Source organism: Pteronotus mesoamericanus, unplaced genomic scaffold (assembly GCF_021234165.1).
Source record: "Pteronotus mesoamericanus isolate MK-2021 breed Mesoamerican mustached bat unplaced genomic scaffold, CSHL_Meso_final contig_50, whole genome shotgun sequence".
NCBI classification, from domain to species: domain Eukaryota; kingdom Metazoa; phylum Chordata; class Mammalia; order Chiroptera; family Mormoopidae; genus Pteronotus; species Pteronotus mesoamericanus.
The window spans coordinates 33,685,354-33,704,900 of record NW_026555186.1 but is presented as its reverse complement, the minus strand read 5'-3'; the positions used below and the strand labels follow the sequence as shown (position 1 = coordinate 33,704,900).

Sequence of the window (19,547 nt, the reverse complement as noted above, 5' to 3'; positions counted from 1 at the left end):
CAGACAATGGAATATTATTAACAATTAAAAAAAGAGAGAGCTCTCAGGCCATGAAAGATAGGGAGGAACCTTAAATGTTTACTCTATGAAAAGTGATTTTATATATGGCATTCTGGAAAAGCAAAACTAAAAAGATCAGGGGTTGCCAGGAGTTGGGGGCAGAGTGCGTGATGAGTAGGGAGAGCACATGGGATTTTTAGGGCAGTGCAAATTCTCTGCATACCGTAACAACGGATATGTCCCTATACACTAGTCCAAACACATAGAATGCACAACATCAAGACTGAACCCTATCATAAACTATAGACTTTAGGTGATAATGATGTGTCCATGTAGGTTCAGCAACTGTAACAAATACACCACTGTGATGGGCGATGCTGATAATGTGAGCCTTGCATTTGTGATAACAAAGTTGGGAAATCTCTGTACCTTCTGCTTATTTTCTGTGAACCTACAAATGCTCTAAAAACTCATCTTAAAAATGAAAGAAATAAAATAATCAAAATCTAGTTGCAATTATAAGCATGTAAAAGTCCATCAACTGGTTAATGAATAATCAAATTATGGTATATCAAAGCAATGAGAAGGAATGAACTACTTACACAGGTTCTGTATCTTCATTGAGGTGGTGATGTATACATTTTTAAAACTCATAAAATTATACATTTAAGATCTCTACATTTCAAAGCATATATATTTTATAAGAAGAAAAATATGTGTATGAGTATCTTCAGATAAACAACCAAAAGTTTTGCTGTAAGTACCATATTTAACATTAAAGCTTACATATATCTTAAAATAGGTTATTTTGCAATAATTAACACTTTTCCTAATAAATACTGAGGATTTCAGTTTGGGATATGTTTACGTCATAGATCTGAGAAATACTTCCTAATTTCAACATTTCCTTCTTCGACTAATAAAAACTATTTTTAGTAAGATTCATTGATTTCTTAGATTTCTTCATGCCTAAAAATTATCTCACTAAAACATTTGTTTGTTAGTATTTCTCAGGAATGACTTGGTTATTTTTAAAGTACATCACTTAGAATATTTTAATACTTTAATGCTGAAGAAATACTATAACCTTTCAAAGAATAACTATTATATCCAATTAATGAGTGTAATTCACATGGTAGTGTTCAATTTGCTTAATTTTTACATCTTATATGTTGCTTCTTAATGCTGGCTCATCCCTGGAACATTTTTGTTTTCTTGTGGGCAACCATTTTCACACAAAAAAATTAGTTTTATTACTTCATAATAGTATTTGTATAATACACAGGAGGTGGCAAAAAACAAAATTGTTTTGAGATATCATTTTATTAGTTTTTCTCTCTCAGTAACTTAACTCCCACAGATCTTTTGTGGTACCCAGAAATCAAATTGCTTTATGTGATAAATTTGTACAGCACATCAATGTAAAATTTCTGAATACCAAGGATATACTGAGAGTCATAGGCCTTTAGGCTTATTCTTTATAGTAAATTTTAATTTTATCATTTAGTTTAAATGTTTTTGTTAAGTATTCCAATTATACTGAAAACACATTAAAATATTAACATAATAGACTATATTGCTAATGTTTTCACAAACTCTTATATCCCATATTATTAAAAAAACACAATGTTTAGAAAGATGAGGCAAAATGAAACAAGAGCATAAAATGAGCTATTACACAAAACACACAAAGTGAAGACATGCAGTAACTAGGACTTGACTCTCTGTTATATAACTATTATTTATGCAACTCTGTGACATGTAATTTGTTACAAGCGAATATACAATTGTAATATTTGTTAATTTGTTTCAGATGACATTGGCACAAACTCATACTATAATTACAAAATTACATATTACAGTATTAATTTCATAATATATACTCAAAATTAAGTAGCATTATGTTGCCTGATAGGAACCTTTTATTAATGTGCTATAATAGTTCCATGTTTTTACCATAGCATCAAAATAAGAAAAGTATGAATTTCCTGAATATAAGCTGTTCAAATTATTAAAAAAATAAAAATTCTCATTTTATTAAGTAGCGGGAAAAAAAACTATGAAAAACATTGTAAGTGTAATTTAGAAGTAACATGAGAAGTGTCTGTTCATGTTGTCTGCCCACTTTTTTAAATTGGATTTTGTTGTTGTTGTTGTTGAGTAACATGAGCACTTTAGATATTTTGGTGGGAAGGTAAACTGCTAGTCATTGTGGAAAACAGTATGGAGGTTCCTCAAAGAACTAAGTAGAGTTACCACACGACCCAGCAACCCCTCTTTTGGATATCTACCTGAAAACTTTGAACACTTGTATTTGTAAAGATATTGTACCCAAATGCTCATTGCAACATTATTCACAGTGGCCAAGAATATACATTGTGCCAATGTCATCTGAAACAAATTAACAAATATTACAATTGTATATTCGCTTGTAACAAATTACATGTCACAGAGTTGCATAAATAATAGTTATATAACAGAGAGTCAAGTCCTAGTTACTGCATGTCTTCACTTTGTGTGTTTTGTGTAATAGCTCATTTTATGCTCTTGTTTCATTTTGCCTCATCTTTCTAAACATTGTGTTTTTTTAATAATATGGGATATAAGAGTTTGTGAAAACATTAGCAACATAGTCTATTATGTTAATTTTAATGTGTTTTCAGAGTAAAAAACTAAATAGTCCTTTGATAGATGATTGGATAAAGATGTGGTAAAGATATATAAAATGGAATACTACTCAGCCATAGAAAACAAGGAAATACTGCCATTTGTGACAACATGGATGGATTTTGAGAATATATAATATGCTAAGCAAAGTAAATCAGATGAAAAAAGTCAAGACTATTTGTGGGATATAAAACTGAAAACAACAAATGAACAAACATGACAAACGAACAAAAACTTACACACATAGACAACAGTACGATGATTACTAGAGGGGAAAGCGGGTGGGAGAGGTAGTAAAGGGTAAAAGGGGTAAAATACATGCTGATGGAAGGAGATTTGACTTTGGGTGGTAAACATACAATACAATATACAGATGATGGATTATAAAATTATACACTTGAAACCTACCTAATTTTATTAACCAATGTCACCCCAATTAATTTAATAAATAAGTAAAAGCAAAACTAGGTAGAAATTACTATTACTAGCATTTAGATCTTCTGGAGACCCAAAATCTATCCCTAAGACTCACATATACTATGTGGATCATTACATAAAAGATGCTTTGATTTCTATACAAAGAATAAATCTCCTTGAAACAAGTGTAAGTATAGCAGTGGAGGCAAAGAAAAATATGAGTAAAGGAAAAAAATAAGGATGGTGTAAAGGGTATGACCACAATAACCATATAAACCTAGACATATAAAACATTTTCTTAAAGTGAAATCTATTAAATGATGAATCTCCCCAGGAATGCAATAAAAGCACCATCAGTTAAGTGAAGAACTAGCCCAGACAAAGCACTTTAGAAAATCTCATAGGGACCAGACTAGTATTGGCAGGGGAATTGCTTTGATGAATGTCTTAAATTTTCAACTATGTTTGTCATTCAAAACACAAAGAAGATAGGTTACATTCCTTGAAGAATATACCTGTAAATAAATGATGAATGAAGACCTCATTTCAAAATGAAATGTTAATGTTCTTCACAATTTGCCCTTTTAACAATTTCAAAATAATTAACAGCCCTTTTGCATTGAACATATTTCATTCACAACTGACTTATCAATTATACCATGTTGTTTTAAGCTTCCAACTTCCAGAAAGCATTTAACTAATGAAAGTAAAATAAATATGTAAAAAGGCATGACTATTACAGTTCATATTGCCTGTGTAAAGCAAGAGAAAAAAGAGCTAAAATAATATGCTTAAACAAAATATCCTAGAAATACATGCCTTTAAAATAATTTTGAAAGATACTCTTTTTGAAAGGGTTTTTGCTTTTATCTTAGTACCAAAATAAATATTGACATTCAAATTATGGAAATGTTTTAAAGTATTCTACATGCTAAATTACCATTAGTTAATCACACTCTAATGTCTATTCTTATAACAGTTTCAAGTGCATTTTGTGATGTATTAGAAAAATGTATAAACTATGATCACCTAAGAAATGCTTCCTCAATTAAACTTTAAATCACTCTTGTTATATTACTCTAAGATGAATCTTCATGTGTGGGAATTAAATCCATTGAGGACAGAATTAAATGCTCAATATACATTAATTTTGTATTTTGCATTTAACTAATTAGTTTCCAATTTCACACCATATTAGACCACATAAAATCGATGCTTGCAAACCCCCTTTAAAGTAAATACAACAGTCAAGTGATACGTATGGAGCAATTAGTTTTGTACCTTACTTGTTTGAACATAGGGACTGAGGGAAAGCTTCCTAAGGGTGATGAAAGTAACAATTTGTTATAGTATTGTAATCCTTTCCCTCTTTAGAAATACAACAAAGTTCTCTTCAAAGAGTTTGATAAGGACTTCTCCAATATATTAGATGCATACCTTGAATATATTGAGTTTCATACTTCCTGGATATATTCAGAATAATACTTTGAGTACATTTCTAGCAGGCAAGAAAATGCCAAGCCTTGTGTTTAGTAATTTAACTTCCCAATGTTTTATTGTTTAGAACAATTCTAGTTTCACAGCAAAATTATGAGGTGGATACAAAAATTTTGCATATACCCCTACAGATGCACAGCCTCCCCCATTATCAATTTATTCCACTGTCAGATGTGCCATGGCTTATTTATCCACTCACCTACTGAAGGACATCTTAGTTGTTTCCTACTGTGAGCAATTATGAATGAAGCTTCTATATACCTCTGTGCATGTTTTTGTGTGTCCATTAAGTTTATAGCAGCTCTATTTAAAATTGTCAACATTTGGAAGCAACCAACACAGTGGTAGGCAAAAGTAGGTTAACAGTTGTGAGTATGCAGAAGTTAATTATTGTCTTATTTACTATTATCGTATTATTTATTATTAACCTACTTTTCCCACCCTTGTATGTCCTTCAGTAGGTGAATGAGTAAATAAACTGTTAATTTGTTTAAAACAAAGAAATACTTTTCAAATGTGATTATTACAATACTGCATATGTTTGTTTAAACTATATTCATCCTCTTTCTGAGAACTAATTCTTTTAAAGAACGTGTGAAGGGATAAAGAAGTGAATTCTGGACAAAGTGAGAACATCAACGGTATAGAATAGAAAAAATGGTGTTGTTTGGGGGAGAAACTAAAATCTGCATGCATGTGTCTAGATACGTAAGAAGCCAAAACGCCGGGAATGGTGAGAGAGGACCGGGGATGAAGGCAGGGGCCGGGCGACGGGCGCTGAGAAGCTGTAGCCATATCCTGCATGGCACTGAGAAGCACCTTCTGATTTGTTCAGTCGATTGGTAAAGAAATCACTCACAAAACGTTACTAAAAATAACTCCATATATCATTACAGGTTTAATGAAGGCCTACTCTGACAGGCTGAAATAATGAACTCCCCATAAAATGTTTTTCCTCAGAACCTATAGGTCCTAATCCCCAGAACCTATAAATATTAACTTATACAGCAAAAGATGTCATTGAGTTCAGGATTTTGAGGGAAAGAGCTTATCCTCCTTATAAGACAAAGTCAGCAGAAGTTTTCACACACAGACACACTGATGCACATGCACACAAAGACGGTGATGTGAAGATGAGGCAAAAATTGCAGTGCTGTAGCTGCAAGCCAAGGAACAGCAGCTATAAAAGATAAAGGCAAATAAACAAGGTGAATGTATATGAATGTCACTGAACTGCACACTTAAAAATGGTTAAGAAGGCAAATTGTTTGTTACGTGTATTTTACCACAATTTTTTTAAAACTGAGAGGGGAAAAAATCTAGAAGAGGCAAGTAACAGTCTCCCATGGCGCCTCTGGAGGGAGTCCAGCCCTTCCTAGACACACAGACATTGATTTTGGGCTTCTGGCCTCCAGAACTGTGAGAGATTAAATTTCTGTTTGAAGTCATTCAGCTTACAGCCATTTGTTACAGCAGCCCACAGGAAACTAATACCTGGTTTTTATATTAGGCAGAGGAAAACATATTATGGAAAAAATACCAAATGTCTTCATAAAATTAAAATAGAATCATTAATGTATATTTTACTTTTAAAAGTAAATGCAGTATTTCAAAATTAGATTCTGAACTCTATGGAAAACATACATCATACACATGACAGTATTTTCTTCACAGGAAAGCATTTTATGAGAATAGTATATACCAGCGACCGTCAAAACTGGAGGAAATAAGATGAGAGAACAGAATATTATTTATTATGCAGGTGGCTTTCCTCCTAGTATTCCTGGCTTACATACTGTCAGAAAAGTGATATATCAAGAACAAGAACTGTCACTGAACCGAATCCAGAGAAATTATCTTTTCCTTTGCAATAAGGTTTATAGAAGATCCCATCCATGAAAAGTTTTTACATGTACATTATTTTTTTATCAGACCTCTAAAGCAGATGAATTGATATTATTTCCATGAAAGTTATACAACCTTTAGTTAATATATACATGAAGGAAGCTACTTCAGTCATGCCTGTATTAAAAACAATAAAAAATACTTCATTCAAAACCAGTGACACATTTTTCCATTTTGATTGCCAATGTTCTATGTCACTATTATTTTCAATAAACATATTTCTGCTGCAATTTACCACTAGGGAAGAGTCTAAAACTGGAAGAAAAAATAAGATGTCAGTACACAATGTTACCTGACCATGAAGTTTGATGTGGAATGAAAGAGTTAAGTTTTATAATACAGTCAATTCAGCAGAGATTACTGAAAACCTGAAATAATTAAAATACTTCTCATATGCATCGCTTTCCTAAAGTATTTTGTCACTACAGACCTAGGACTGACCCCAAGGAGTAATCTAAAGTGGAGCTATGATTAGCCAGTGTTGGTAGAACTACTTATGATTTCATAAGAATGGCCTAAATTTATTCTTTCTTAAACCTATATAATGCAATCATACTAATTCACCAGTAATATTTTTAGAAATTTTAAAACATGAAACATGTAACAGTTTTCAATAACGAAAGTATTGAAATAGCTGTTACCAAACTATAAAATATTAGAAAATGTTAATTCCACAGCCATTAATGACAGTTCAGTATTGATTTCTGATTAGTCAAATTTAAAAATGTATATCCACACTTGTTTTATATTGGTTGTTTTTTTAATTTTTAAAGAACCAGGAGATATCCCTCCTTCCTAATTTATACTTAATGCCTAAGTATATTTAACTGCAAATGTAGGTTCAATTGTTATAGGACTTCAAATATGTTTATTTTAAATATTAAGTAACTAAATAAAAATTAAGTAAAAAAAGTTCTGGAAAGATCCATGTTCTTTTCTCATTAAAGTTGTTACTGTTGAGATAATTGTGGATTTGCATGCAGTTGCAGAACTACTACAAAGAGATCCTGTGTACACGCTACCCACTTCCCACATGGACATCTTGCAAAACTATAGTGCAACCTCACAACCAAGAAAATGACACTGATACAATCTATCAGAGTTTTACCTGTATTCAATTCTGAGTGTGAGTATTAAGGTCTATATAATTGTATTTCATATATAGGTTTTGTAACCATCACCAGAGGAAGAACACATTTCATTACCATAGTTCTGTCACAAGAATCTCTCATGATTCTGTATCCCTAACCCCCGGCAACCACTAAGTTGTTCTCCATCTTCATAATTTTGTCATTACTAGAATTTTGTGATATAAAGGGAATCATTTTGGGATTGGCTTTTTTCACTCAGCATGATTTCCTTGAGATTTATCCAAGTTGTACAGATAAATAGCTCATTTGCTCTTATTGTTTAGTATTGTTTTAGATGTACCACAGTTTGTTCAACCATTCACAGGTTGAAGGACAGTATGGGCCGTTCCCAGTATTTGGCTACTAAGAATAAAGATGCTAAGAACAGTATTAAGCAGTTTTTCTGTGAACATAAATTTTGATTTCTCTGATTGCTATATAAGAAGTGTATGTTTAGTTTTATAACCAGCCAAATTGTTTTCAAGAGTGACTGTGACAATTTACATCCCCACCAACATCAAGTGTGATACTATTTATTCACACCCCCGCCAGGATTTGTCACTGTCACTATTTTTAATGTGAGTCATTCTGAGAGATATATAGCAATATCTCATTGTTGTTTTTTGCATTTCCTTGATGGCTAATGATGTTGAATATCATTCCATGTGCTTATTCCATGTACATATTGTCTCCAGTGAAAGGTCTCTTCACAACTTTTGCCTATTTTTCTAACTGAATTATTTGGTTTGAGAGTTCTTTATAAACTTTAAACACTAATCCTCTGCTGGCTATGTAGTTTGCAAGTATTTTCTCTAGTCTATAGCTTGTCTTTTCATCTGCTTCACTGGGTATTTTGCAAAGCAAAAGTTTTTAATTTTTTAAAATTCATTTTATCAATTTTTCCTTTCATGAACCACGCTTTTGGAGCCAAATCTAAGAATTTTTTACCAATATCTAGATGTTTCCTTATGTTTTCCTTTCTAAAAAGTTGGACACTCTTTTATGTTTTATATTTAAATCCATAATCCATTCTGGGTTAATTTTTGTAAAAGGAGTGAGGTTTAGGTCAAGCTTTACTTTCTTGCTTATGGATACTCCAGCACCATTTGTAGAAAAAGCTATTCTTTCTCCATTGAACTGTTTTTTACATTACAGTCAAAATGAGTTGGGAAAAAATATATAAGGGAACAGTCTCAAATGGTTCTACTGGCTTCCACTTCACTTTCCCTTATCACCTTCCCCACAAAGAATCAAAAGCAACTAAAAAATCTAAGTCATATGATTTTAGATTGGCATAAACTTAAACAATGATGCAAACTGGAACACAAACAGAACCATCATAATTATTAGGCTTATCTCTGAGGCATTCCCTCGTTCTTGACACACAGTTGACCATTCCCTGATAATTACTGCCTCAGGACTTTATATCTACTTTGAGCATAACATTCAATGAATCAAAATAATTTCTTGAAAACATCAGTTGCACATATCTATGTGAGTCTACTTCAGTGGTTCTCAATTCTGTTCCATTGGTTACTGTCTATGTCTCCACTGATACCATACTATCAAGATTAGTGTAAATAACAAGCTTTTCTATTGAGTGAAGTGATTCTTCCCACTTTATTCTCCTTTGTCAAGATTGTTTTAGGTATATTAAAGTCTGTGCTTTTCTATTTAAATAAAATTTAGAATAAATTTAACTATGTTTACAGAAAATTTTGTTGTAATTTGAAAGAAATTGCTTTGAACCTATGGATTAATTGGGGAGAAATATAATCCTTAACTCCGTTCAGTCTTCCAATCCATGAACACAATATATCTGCCCATTAACTTAGGTCTGCTTTTATTTCTGATAGAAATTCTATAAATGCTTCATTAAGTTTATACATGAGTACTTCATTTTCTTTGGAGCAACAACAGTCAATAGCATTTTAAAATTTTAGTTTCTACTCATTTGTTGTTTCAAAGTACATTTTAAATGTCTTACATTGGTTAAGAAAAATGGTTAAAGACTTTGAAACAGGCAAAAGATATTTCTGAGTGTCTTTTTAATGGAATTCCAGATGTTCTCTAGAGCATCTCCTAGGTTATCTGATTCTACAGAGGTATACAAATATGACTGCCTTTGACTAGGCTCTCCTATACTCTGTAAGTTTTAGAAAACTTACAGTGATGCTAAGACTTTCTCCATAGAAATGCCTTTTGTCTGATATAAATATACTAATTCCCACCCATAGAAAATATGGCTACAAACATTATATTGCCATATGGAATATTATCCAGTTTTACATTGATTAAAATTTATTTCAGCATTATTATTTTATATACACACATACATGCACACACACATATATACACATATAACCATACTATTTTTCTTTGATAAACTTTTAATACCTTACAGGTTCACTCACTAATTAATGAGTTAAATAAAACCTTCTTTGAGTTCATTTTATGAGTTTTTTTATCTTTTTTGAAATTATACTTTAATAGATTTAACAAAAAACAAAAGTTGGTTTCATTTATTAAACTTAGGGAGTTTACTTTCCTTGTTAGGCTACGTCGATATGAATGTCTTACTCTACAAATGCCAACTGAAATATTGGCAAAATGCCTAATGTAAGGATAGCAAACTTTTGTCTTAAGGGTCAAACAGTAAATACATTAGGCTTTGAGGGCCATATAGTTGCCTGTCACAATGAGTCATTTCTGCCCATGTAGCACAAGAGCAGCCACAGATAATATGGAAACCAATAAGTATGGCTGTGTTCCAATAAAATTTATTTACAAAAAAACCCCTGGCTAGTGTGGCTCAGTGTATTGAGCACTGGCCTACAAAGCAAAGGGTCGCTGGTTCAATTCCCAGTCAGAGCACATGCCTGGGTTGCAGGCCAGGTCCCCAGTAGGGGGCGCATGAGGGGCAACCACACATTGATGTTTCTCTCCCTCTCTCCTTCCCTTCCCCTTTGTCTAAAAATAAGTAAAATCTTTTAAAAAATAAAGATTAAAGCTTAATAAAATTGTTTTTAAAAAATGAGGCAGTTGGAATTTGGGCCACAAATGGTAGTTTACTCTGGCCTAATGTGCTGCTGTCTTAGAAAAACAAATCTCAATTTTTTTTCTAAAATAATACCCACATTTATAAGCAAACCACTCCCATGGATCTATCAAGGATGGAATGGCTGTCTCCTGATTATAGCATTGCCAGTTGCTTCAATGCAAGGCCCAGAGAGTTCATTATAGCTCCACCCATTTCTCACAGCTGCTTATAACCACGTTTGCATGCTCTACAGATCTATTGGTGTTATTTTTTCTTTACTGATACAATTAACACTGATAGAATTAAAAGAGTGATTAATCCTCTGAGTAAACCATTTCAAGACATTTTCAAGCCTACTCTTGTTTTCTATGAGAACCTACCACTTGTCAAAAAGCAAAGATATTTAGCTCATAACATAAAAATATAATGCTATTAGAAACTTGACTGTCCATGAAAGTATTCAGTTTAGTGTGTAAATGAAAACTGAGAATCTCAAAAAACTATCCCAGATGAACACGGCAGTGCTCATATAAACATTTCTCTATTTTTTTTTCCAAAAACACCATACTTTAATTGAGCCAAACATTGATCAATGACTTCATCATGTGTTTACGATAAGTACTATTATATATGGTCCATGAGTTCAAATAAAATGAAGCACAGCATTTAAGAGAGATGGGGTAAGTAATTATTACACCTATGTCAAAATATAGGGTGCTAACGAAATACTGAACATGGCTTCAGAAACCAAGGGGCGTATGTTGATAATTGAGCTAAGTCTCAAAGTACGAGGAATTAGTCAGGATAAGGGTAGTGAGAGAACTAGTAGCACAAGATGAAAGAATTTTTTAGTGAAGGTAGACAGGGAGAGTAGGAGAAAAACAGATCATAAAAGGTCTCATATGCCAAGCTAAAAGGTTTAATTCTATAAGTAAGCTTCTGAGAATCGTTAAAATATTTTAAGCAGGAAGCAAATAGACTATTATATCTAATAAATTATTTTGTTTTATAAGGCTTTACCTATAAATTACATGCATTTTAAATAATCACTATAATCTTAGATACTTTCAAAATTGTTTGTAGTTACATTCATGGTGAGATAGAAAAGGAAAACAGAAATATAGCTGATGCCAATTTTTGCTAGGCCAATTCAAACACCATCAGAAAAATATTACTGTTCCCATTTCAAGTGGCTGAGGCAGAAAAGTTTAATAAAATGCCTTAGGCCACACACTGAATGAAAGGACTGGATTTGAACCAGGAGTTATCTATCACCAAAGCACATGCTATTCTCATTACCTATTGGCAACATTTTAAAAATCCTTACCTTAAGCTATCACCACAAGCAATAAACTGAAGTTACATCATACGCATACCTAATATAAGCAAAATCAATCCTATAGGCTTATGAAAACAGTACAAACAAATATTTTTCATACAACCGAGCACCTAAATTAAAGGTAACTTTTTAAAACCAGTGAAATGAGCAGCAATGTCTTTTATCACTACAGGAAAAACTGCCTGTGTTGAACTTACTGGTAGTGCCATGGATATTATACTTAATGGCAAGTTAAAAGACTTTCAAGGATAATTTTAACTATTTTCAGCCTTCATCTTAGGCTCTGACTTAAATATTTAGCCCTCCACTATTGTTGTAAAATAATCCACCATGATTTAACTAACTCATTTTCACTTAACCTACCACTTTATTTGTAGAGACAAGCAAAACACTTAAGTGCTATATGCTTCATTTATATAAGAATGGCTATATAGGAATTTGGTTTTTATTTTATTGTATTACATATTTTTTAATTTTATTGTTGTTCTATTACAGTTGTCCCAAGTTTCCCCCCCATTGCTCTCTCCTGTCCCACCCACCCCGCTCCCACAATTAATCCCCACCCTGTTGTCCATGTCCATGGGTCCTTTGTGCATGTCCCTTGACTAGGCAAACTTGCTATAGTAAAAGAACACACAAGCTCAATTTATAAGACATATACTTCAATATAAAAAATCTTGACCAGCAGGCTATGAATTATACAAATATACAATTCCCTCGTATCTTTATCATGGAGGCAAAAATCTCTGCCAAAATAAATTCTAGAAATACTTCACACTATTTTACAGCAGTGTGACAGACCAGAGAATAAATTTTCAAAAAGTTAGCACATTTTATAAAATAATTTCATAGCTCACAAGTCCAACAATCTTTCTCATTGTTCATATACCATCAGAACAAGGACTTGTGTGTAAGCCTATGTGTGTGTGTTTACAATGAACCCCAGGAAATGAATACTTACATAAGTCTTCAGTGCATCTATATTTGCTGTAAAAATACAACTTCATCTTTAAACACACTTTTTTAACCTTAATTGATTAAAAAAAAAAAGTCAAAGTCAGCTGAAGTACCTGGGAAACACTCTGAACTCCAAGTGACCCCTGCTATACAAACACTATACATTAGACCACACAGTTATATTACCACTCAAGCCTTGATCTACCAAATTGTGCATAGGAAGCTTTTAACACCAAAAGGCTTCCCCTACAAAGTAAAACACTTATTATGATAGATTACTATGAATATGTATCATTCAAGAATACTCAATAAAATTGATATTGGAATGATAGCTGCTTTTTTAATATTCTCATAATTCCACTGCAGTGGCACAACATGAAGACAGATAATACAGTATTTTATGAAAAATGATAGCTTTGTATATAAAGCTATGTATATAGTATTTAAAATGTTTGCCATAGTAACATTTAAAAAGATATTATAATTTAGCTACCATTTAAGATTCAATTTAATTGTCGGATTTTAAATTTATAACAAAGAAGGTTATTCCTGTTTTTATTATTTTTATTTTTTAATATAAAATCCTAGCAATTCATGCACTTGGAAAGATTCATTTCCATGTAACTTACGTAACTTCCATCAAGCACTAAATCACAGATCGGCAAGTTATTTGTTTAGGTGGCAGCAGTTCAGGCAGCCAAGTCTCAGTAAGCCCTCGCAGGACGCTCTGTGGGTGGCACATTTTAGCCTTGCAGCTGGGTTAGCACACAGTATCCCAAACAAATTGTTATTTTAATAGAAATAAACAACACCCTCTGCTCTCATAACTCAAAACCCTAAAAAGTGCTCCCATATTGAACATTTATAACCGGCCAAACAGCAGCTTAGTGGGTTAGCATATCAGTGCATTTATAAATCAGTTTTAACAATACCATCTCTTTTGATGAAATATTACTTTGGATGGGAGTGAATATTTCAAAATACTGAGTCACACAGAAATGCAACTTCTTTGATCACTGCTTCAAAAGACTAAAGAAAAGCAATAATTATAATTAAGAATGCTAGAAATAGTTGGAGTTTGCTATATTAAATTAATTATTTATTTTGCTTTAAAGATGCCTTTAGTCATTATGCTACTATTAAAGTATAACATGCAACAAAGTCTAACATGTAATGACATACCGATTACATATATTTCCTATATCTCAAAAACAATCAAAATATTGTGGACCAGTAGTGAGGTAATGAAACATACTTCAATATGGTTCAGTTATTTGAAAAATATATGCTAAACCTGATTAACTAAAGAGGACAAGAACCCTATATAAAATCTGTGAACAGGACACAATGTGTGACACTGTGATTTATAAGACCTTTGGTCTTCTTCCACAATTCTTCTTCAACAGTTCTTGGCTCACAGCTCCCCAAACCACTGGGATTTCATAAGTGTTGAAAGTATTAGTGTATCTTTTGTTATGTTAATTTAGGTGTCTTTAGAATCAGCTGAAGGGTGGAAACAAGTTGCAAGGAGAACCAACCAAGTGATTACAGGTTTCTAAACTTTCAGTCCCACCCCAGGGTCTCTGAAGAGGACAGAAAGTTGAGCTCAATTGTAAATGGCCATGACTCAGCCCAGCAATGTTCTACCTTTTTCATCTCATAGCACACATAAACTAATTACTAAAATTCTATGGCACGACAAAAATATATTTTTTTGCCAATTTGACAAAAAAATAGGTATAATTTTAATTCATTCACACCAGATGGCTATTGTGTTGGCTGTTGTCATTTTTTAATTTGACAACCTAAGGGAAAAAGAGGTCAGTGCCTCTGACCATATAGTCAGGTACTAAGTGTTTTAAAAATTCTCATGGCACACCAGTTGAAAATTGCTGACTTAGTCAATCATCACTACATAATGAAACCTACATAAAAAACTCAGGACAGCTCATTGGTCCTTTTTTCAGAGAGCTTCCATGTTAGGGAACCAGAACACTTCCACATGCCACCTTTCTGGGCTCCAAGCTCCACAGAGGACAAAACCTCCTTTGTTCAAGGCCTTGTCTTATAAACCTTTTCAACTAGATGTTGATTTTTTTATATCCTTTTATAATAAACTTCTTATCTAGGAACTAACATGTTTCTTAAGAGTTCTGTGAGCCATTCTAGCAAATTAATCAAACTCAAGGAGACTGTAGAATCCTCTGATTTATAATCAGTTGGTCGTAAGTACAGATAATAACCTGGACTTTCAATGAGCATTCTGAGTTGGAGTGGGTAGTCAGAACTTCCAAAGTGGGTAGTCAGTTAGTCAGAAGCACAGGTAAGAGCCAGGGCTTGTGGCTGATGTCTAAAGTGTGTATGTGTTGCAGGGGTGGGAAAAGTCTTGTAGGACTGAATGTTTAACCTATGTAATCTGATGCTATCTGTGGGTAAATAGAGTCAGAATTGGGTTGAATTCTTAGATACCTTGCTGGTGTCTGAGAATTGTAAACTGGTGTATGGGCAATCTTTACCCCAATCCCCAAGTTGGAATTGAGTCTGGGAACCTCATTTAATTGGTGAGATTTCGCCAGGACAATCCTGACTCAAAGGAGCAAGTGGTTTGGGAAGAGAAAGAATAAAAGGTCAAGGGACCAAAATCCTTCAATTCCTTACTGGCTATGTGGTCACCCACGGTATGGAGCAGCTGCTATGCTGCAATTAGTTATCACTAAAGGTAAAAGTTACCAATGGAATTTAGAAGATGCAACTCCTGCAGAGTTGTTTTATTTGATGCAGAAAGTAATTCAAACTAAGAAGTAAAATGTTAAATATACAATTCCCTGGGTATTATCATCTAGGATAGCCAAAAAGAAAGTAAAAGAAAGTACTAGGTCAGACCTTAATGCTAGACCAAGCTTAGGCTTGGGTCAGGAAGCCCCATCCCACATTTCAATATCCATTAAAAGAACCATTAGTGAATTAATGAAAATCTCGAATAGATACACAAAGCAATAGGAAATGAAAATATAAATGAATATGGCCATATTAGCATATCAATGATATGATCTGATAATTAAATACAAAATACACTGTATACTGTGTCTCAATATTCTGACGTAATAAAGTTCTTGTTTTGGATAGTACTATTAACTGTATAATGCTGCAAAAATAAAATATCATAAACTATTGTTTTTTCTGGTTGGAACTGAAATTCTTACAGCTTGTTAAATACTACATTAAAAAGCATATCTTTTCATTCGGAGTACATTAGATACAATTTCTTTACTCTTGTGTCTTCACTACAATTTCATCATCATTATTATTTTTATTATACTGAATGTCCTAATTAAGATATCTCTTCCAGGAAAAGTCATTCATTCACTGATACCTTCACCCTTCACAGACCTAATGGAAATACCATAATGCATTATATAATGTGGGTACTCAGTAAGTATTTTTAAAAATGTGAAGTTATATAAACATATCTTTAAAAACTTGTTTTTATTTTCTCATCTACTGAAAGTCAAAGATTGAGGCTATAAACAGGTAAGAGATGTCAAATCTGGTTCACAGACTCACATCATCACGGGACATCCTCCAGTGAACCATGCCAGTTGCCCCAGCGTACTTAGAAGTGCTCCAAGAAGCTCCTACCAATCACAGATGGCTCAAGGGAGAAACTCTGAGTTAATTCAATTATTCAAGTCATAAACGATTTAACCGAGGATCTAAAGTTAAGATAAGAAGGTTCCAGACCACAGAGCAAGTAATTGGTCCCATGTTAAAATATAACATTATCTAAAAAGGAAAAAAGAGGAAACTACACAGATTAAGGTGAATAGAATAGCCACCATAAAATAGCAGCTATCATTTATTGAGTGCCTACTGTGTAGCTAATACGAAGTTAAACAATTTTATACATTAATCTCATTTACTACGTACATTTACTATAATGAAATAGGTATTAATTATCCATACTTTTTTAAAATGGCAAAACTGAAGTTCAGAGAAGTTAGGAAAGTTTTCAAAGGTTACAAATGAGTATAATATGTATTCAGAAATCAAAGACAGAATTACGTGACTTTAAATCTGGCACCATTAACCAGTTTGAAAAATATTCTCTCTTCCAGCGAAAAACTTTGATATTTTATTCTTCTGCAGTGTATTTCAGTTACCAAAACTACAAAGAATATCTAAACACCTTCAATTCAGGCTTCTGAACTTAGGATAAAAAAGGAAACAAAGAAGGATAAGAGAAATAATGGAAAACAGCAACTTTAATTGTCACTTTCAATAACTGACATCTCTTTGAGAGTATATAGTTATCTACTAAAGTTCTATAAAAGTATGAGGAATAGTAATACTGAATGCTTTCTATGTGTCAGACACCATCCTGGGTATTAGGAACACAATGGTAAACAAGACAATTCAAGTCCTAATGTCATGTAATTTTATGAAGAAATGTATAAAAATGAGTATCTAGCTAGTATGCCTCTGTGGACTGAATCCTGGCCTGAGACCCAAAGGGTGGCTTGGTTTGATTCCTGGTAAGAGCACATGCCGGGGTTGCAGGCCAGGTCCACAGTAGAGGGCGCGTGAGAGGCAACCACACATTGATGTTTCCCTCTCTCTTGCTTCCTCCCTTCCCCTCTCTCTAAAAATAAATAAATCAAATCTAAAAAAAAAAAAAGAATATTATACTATTTCTTCCTTTCCAGGAGAATTTTTATTAATTATAAACTTTTTAGATAAATCCATTCTCTCAAAGCAGTTCAGACATTCATATTAATAATGTAAAACCTGAAAGGCTTTCCTGCTAATGACCACACAGTCAAATAGCCATTGGGAAAGGTAGATATGAGATCATACAAACTATCCATCTGCCAATAGATGACCTGGGCTTATTACTTGTTTTTCCCCTGACTTTTCCAATTCAGTTTGAAATAGTTCAGAGAAAGTCCCTTTGCCAGATTGTTTAGTCTCACAAATCTCACCATTAGATACTTTTTCCTGAGGTTCAGCCTAATTGGCCCTTTGCTTACTTTCATTTCATAAAACTCTTCTGAGTGTCAATACCAGTACTCACTTTCCCTGGAAATTTTCTACTTTGTAAATACAAGCATGCCTTCAATTAGACAACACATAAACTAGGACATCAGAAAGACTAATTTTAAGGAATTAGGTCAGAGCACCAATTTCTGAGCAAACAAAAAGTTCAACAATATAAACATACTTTTGCTAAAATAAGAAATAAAAGTCATGAGACAATAAGGGATTGGAGAGCTCAAAAGCTAAGTACAGATCTCTATTTCTAGACATGGTCAGATAGCTCCCATGGGACCAACCTATGATTACATAGATAACAATTGTAAACTCTAAACAAAATATTTTAAAAGACCTGAAAGCATAGAGATGTTAAAGTAGGCTGAATCTAAAAAAAGGGGGGGATCACAATGAATAAGATTCCCATTGTTAGGGCTTTTAGTCTGAGTGAGGACCCCAAACCCAGCCATAAGGAACAACTAAAATGTAATAGAAACCAGTAGTCTTACTCTCTCATAGAACTGGAGGATAGGGGAAACAGCAGCAAGAAAGAAAGGGAGAATGCTGGAAAGGAGAGGACCAGAGAAGGGAAGCTCTAAATCTATGGAAAAACTGTTTAAATTTCTTGTTAATCTCCAAATCCAGTATGTGACAGACTCCAAGTACCCTGTTAGGATTAAAAGAACTGACCTGTTATTTCTGCTAACACCTACTACATGAGAAACAGAATTTGAAGTTGGGGTATAGACAAGTTAACTGACTTAAAAAACAAACAGACAAAAAATCAATATTCTTCAAATGAGTCTAACAGAATCCATTTTCTATAATATATCATTCACAATGTCCAGAAAAAATCTGAAATTTCTCAAGAAATAAAAAACATATTAAAGCTATAACCCATATAATCATTGGAAAGTGACATAATTTATCCAGATGTTAAAATAAGCAGACACAGATTTTAAATCAGCTAATGTAACTATCATAAGGATTAAAGTAAAATATGATCATAATAAATAAAAAGACAGAATAGCTCAGTGGAGAAATAAAAGTTATAAAGAACCAAAGGGAAATACTGAATTTAAAAATATTAAATTTTAAAAATCACTGGATTGAGATGAAAGAAGAGACAATGAACTGGAAGAAAGATCAATATAAATGATCTAATCTCAAAAACAGAGAGAAAAGGGGTTTTTAAAATGAACAGGGCCTCGGGAACCTTTAAGTGAAATCTCAGAAGAAAAAAGAAGAGAATGAGATGATATAGAGAGAAATAATGGCCAAGAACTTCCCAATTTCAGTGAAGGACATAAATTTACAAACTCAAGAATCATGAACCCCTACAAAAGAGATATTTTACAGTTCTATTCCTAGGCATATCATAGCCAAATTGTTGGAGCCCAAAGATAAAAACAAAATATCAAAAGCAGCCAGGAAAAACATATTACATGTAAGAGAATTTTATTTCAAATGAAAACTACCTTCTCATCAGAAACAGCAAAGAAATAAACAAGAAATTAATATACTGAAATTCCTAAAACAAAACCAAAAAAAAGTCAATACAGATTCC

The 19,547-nt window shown here is 32.9% G+C and overlaps 1 protein-coding gene across 2 annotated transcripts in view; it reads right to left on the bottom strand.

The window, feature by feature from the left end:
* Positions 1–19,547, bottom strand: part of XRCC4 (X-ray repair cross complementing 4) — a 232,369-nt gene that overhangs the window by 168,629 nt on the left and 44,193 nt on the right. The window lies entirely within an intron of this gene.